Raw genomic sequence first — 4698 nt, 5'->3', positions numbered from 1 at the left:
ATGACCTCTTCCCGCAGCTCCATTAGTGTATTTCAGTATCCAGTACACAGACCAGAAGGAGTAGGACTCATTACCAGGGACATACAGCATATACTTCTCCGTGGAGGAGACCACTCCAGAGCAGGCTATATATAGGCCACTGCAGTAGATGCAAGGTAATAATAGCGAAGCAAAAGATGGAATGAGAATAAGAATGAAGATGCAAGGGATGTGATTAGTCCCAGGCTGTATGTTATTTGCATCACTGGGTTTTGTACATGAGAAATAACTTTGAGTGAGATCTCGAGGGTAGTTTTAGCTATAAGTCCCTTGGTATATTCAGTCAGTTTGTCTGTGGGCTTACCTGGATTGTTCTTACCTGGCATGCAAGATCAAAGAATGGTATTTTTTTTACAGCTCTTTATCGTAAAAAGGATCTTGATCTTGATATCTTGCGGATATGTCTTAAAAGGATAGTTCACTCAAATTACAAAATGGCACATTAGTTTCCTTATTCTGTAAGCAGTCCGTGGACAAGGTATGACAACAATCCATACTTTGGATTTACTTCCCTAGCCGTTTTAGCATTTGTGGTACACATCCCATTCGAGTTCTTAGCAATTTTCGCACATCATGCCCAAATCACCCGAAAGTATCTCAAATTGATTGTGAAGCTCAACAAAGTCACTGATAGATGATGTGAACATGAGGCACGGAAAATGCTCATATCTGTCCCATGACGTGAACGGGATTTTTACCACACATGCATTTGGAAACTGTGCCAAGGAAGCGAATCAAAAGCATGGATTGCTGTCATACCTTGTCCATAGACTGCTTACACAGTAAGAGAACCAATATGTCATTTTATAATATGGGTGCACTGTCCCTTTAAGGTTGGACAGGAGGAAGAATAAGGTATCGTCATCATGCATGCAACCCCACTGAAAAGAGAGGTATTTTAATGAATCCCCGTGGCAACTCTACCAGCATGTCTCATTGCTTTGGACATCTGAGATGGAACGCTGAGAAAATCCCATCAAGAAAGACACATCACAAGTTTGAAGTGGGCGTAACATTATTAATGATAATCAATCATCAAGTGGAAACGGAGTTACATCACTGTATGGTTCCCAGTCTTGTGGACAAATAAACAGCAGGCATCTTTTCCTAATTAGGCTTTAATCAGCGCTAATGAATCTTCCAGAGCAAAGCAGCAGACAGTGATGTGAATGAACTCACTGTCCAGTCCCAAGGGACAGCCCACAGTACTGATGATGAAGCCATAGGCAACTTCACTGAGTGACACAGGAAGTTAGACATAACAGCAGTTTATATCTACACCATGCAAAAAAAACCAGTATGCTGTACTGTAGACGTAAGCAGAGTATGTACTATATAGTTGCCAACTATAACCTGGCCGGTTCCCCTCTCTCCACTGGGATTCTCTGCCTCTGGTGCTCTTCCATGCCGTCCCTAGGAGGGGTGCGTCACTTGAGTGGGTTGAGTCACTGACATGGTCTTCCTGTCTGGGTTGCCCCCCCCCCCCCTTGGGTTGTGCCGTGGCGGAGATCTTTGTGGGCTGTACTCGTCCTTGTCTCAGGATGGTAAGTTGGTGTTTGAAGATATCCCTCTAGTGGTGTGGGGGCTGTGCTTTGGCAAAGTGCGTGTGGTTATATCCTCCTGTTTGGTCCTGTCCGGGGGTATCATCGGATGGGGCCACAGTGTCTCCTGACCCCTCCTGTCTCAGCCTCCAGTATTTATGCTGCAGTAGTTTATGTGTCGGGGGGCTAGGGTTAGTCTGTTATATCTGGAGTATTTCTCCTGTCTTATCTGGTGTCCTGTGTCAATTTAAGTATGCTCTCTCTCTTTCTCTCTCTCGAAGGACCTGAGCCCTAGGACCATGCCTCAGGACTACCTGGCATGATGACTCTTTGCTGTCCCCAGTCCACCTGGCTGTGCTTCTACTCCAGTTTCAACTGTTCTTCCTGCGGCTATGGAACCCTGACCTGTTCACCGGATGTGCTACCTGCCCCAGACCTGCTGTTTTCAACTCTCTAGAGACAGCAGGAGCAGTAGAGATAGTCTCAATGATCGGCTATGAAAAGCCAACTGACATTTACTCCTGAGATGCTGACCTGTTGCACCCTCGACAACTACTGTGATTATTATTATTATGAACATTTGACCATCTTGGCCATGTTCTGTTATAATATCCACCTGGCACAGACAGAAGAGGACTGGCCACCCCTCACAGCCTGGTTCCTCTCTAGTTTTCTTCCTAGGTTTTGGCCTTTCTAGGGAGTTTTTCCTAGCCACCCTGCTTCTACACCTGCATTGCTTGCTGTTTGGGGTTTTAGGCTGGGTTTCTGTACAGCACTCAGCTGATGTAAGAAGGGCTATATAAATTAATTTGATTTGATTTCAACTACATAGGGCAAATGTCATAACCCTCCCAATGGAAAGAAAACTCAAAATGGACTCATTATTTCTCTGCAATAGTTTCTCAAGGCTCTGCTTCAAAGCAGACATGGTTGCAGGAACTGTTATGATATGCATGCTCATGACTATCACATAAAGGTTTGACAGATAGCAGCGGAGGAGAGGAGAGCTTTAATTTAAAATATATCTTTCCTGAAAGAGAAACACTGTGCTGGAAATATGAATATGAATCCCAATTCTCTTCTCCATGATGCCATTCATTTGAAGAGTTTGCAAGTGAATTTCCTTTCTTGCTAATGCAGGCAGAATTGCTTGTCTATCTAGCTAGCAGAATCACCTCAAGTGGTTCTTATGTGAAGTAATGTGACTACCTATAAATGGAAGATAAGACATTTTCAGAGAGTAAAACGGATGAAATGTCATATTCACAAGTGAAAAGATGCACGCAAAGCCTCAACAAACATGACAGTGACTCTAACAGTTAACTGGAAGTTGAAGTCGAGCAAATTTACAGTAATTTGCTGAATTGAAGGCAGACTTCTCCAGTACATAGCTTTCGGCCTCATCAGCCACCCTCTTTCCCAGCCCAAGGCAGGACACACTGAAAACACACACACACACACACACACACACACACACACACACACACACACACACACACACACACACACACACACACACACACACACACACACACACACACACACACACACACACACGCCTGCTTACAATATCTTCCACTGCTTCGCATTAAAACCAGACTGCTTACATTTGCCTCTTTAATAAGCAAACTTCTTCCCACTAGTGCCAGAACAAGACTAACCCTAATGTGTATTGACTTTGCGTGGGTCTTTTACCAATGTGAAGAAAGGGGATGCTTGGATTGGTCACGTGTACGTATGTTAAGTGTCTCTCACTGGCCCTGCAACCACGTTCATTACTCATCAAGACAAATATTTGTCACAGGAACGTTCAATACTTAAATGGATGATTGAGGGTCATCGTACAGCAGTCCCACTCTGGTAAAGGATGAGATCTATTGAATGTATTGGTGCTTTTTTTTCACTAGATTCACGCTGATTTTTAACCAGAAGTTGAAACAACCGAGACATTCATTGTGGCAGATACTTCTTCAAGGGCTTTCTAAAGGAGGCCCTTCCAGGAATTCCAAGTGTTCCAAAGACATATTGTGCTGTGCAGAAATCTGCTGCCGTATCTCATTCCACATGGTTAAATATGAGTGAGACGATTACATCTCATCTGGAAATATTTCTCCATGCTCCTTTCCCCAGGGCTGGGGACCCCCCCAGCAGATCACAGAGGAGGGGAAGAAGAGAGAAGAAAACAGAGTGGAAGACTGAAAGAAAGGAAGGAAGCCCCATTGGCCAGTGTTTGTTCCTGTTGTTCCTCTCTCCCTCATATTTCCACCCTAATGAGATCACCATTACCCTGCCTCAGCCACAGCCACCTGCAGGGGAATATGTTCCCAGCTGTCCCAGTAGAATCACAGCTAGCATACCGAATGGCTAAGTTAGCGTCGCTATTGTTTGCTACTGCCTTCCTGACACCTGAAGTACTATCACCCCAAATCCAGAAATACAGTATCTTGGTAGAATCATATCTACAGCTCTGGAGGCTTTAATAGATGCCCACGCCACTCACTCAATGCCTGCAGAACCAAGAAGGAATCCGCTGTGTCCAGGAAGAAAATAACTCGGAAGGATACAAAGTTGTTGCGAATCAATGTCAATGTGTGCGTCACAAATGGCACCCTAATCCTTATGTAGTGCACTACTTTTGACCATGCCCAAAATAGGGCTTTGGTCCAATGTAATGCACTAGGTAGGGAATGGGGTGCCATTTGGGATGTACACACTCCTACTCCTACTCACAATCAATACATCTGCCTATGCACGGCTGAGCCTTTACTCCATGACCCTTACACTCTGAAATGACTGTTACAAGCTGCGCTAGCTAGACTCTCTTTCCTTCTATGTGTCGCTCTTGCCACAGTGATTATATAAATCTCAGGGGTGGATGAGCAGATGTGTAATTACAGAAAACACTTACCAACTGGTCTTGGTGTGTGATTGCAGGAAACCCTTGCCAACTAGCAGGACTTAATAGACCTGATGCATTCCCTATCCCTGAGCTGGCTCAGTGACCAACCACACAGAACGAGACAACCAACGTTAGGGCAGCAAATTGTGTGTCTGCTGCTTCTTTGTCATTTGCGTCACAATATCTTTTGAGAATGTGTATCTTAAAGACACGTTAATC

The sequence above is a fragment of the Oncorhynchus kisutch genome, linkage group LG12 (genome assembly GCF_002021735.2).
Source record: "Oncorhynchus kisutch isolate 150728-3 linkage group LG12, Okis_V2, whole genome shotgun sequence".
In the NCBI taxonomy this organism is placed as follows: domain Eukaryota; kingdom Metazoa; phylum Chordata; class Actinopteri; order Salmoniformes; family Salmonidae; genus Oncorhynchus; species Oncorhynchus kisutch.
This window is presented reverse-complemented; position numbering follows the sequence as displayed.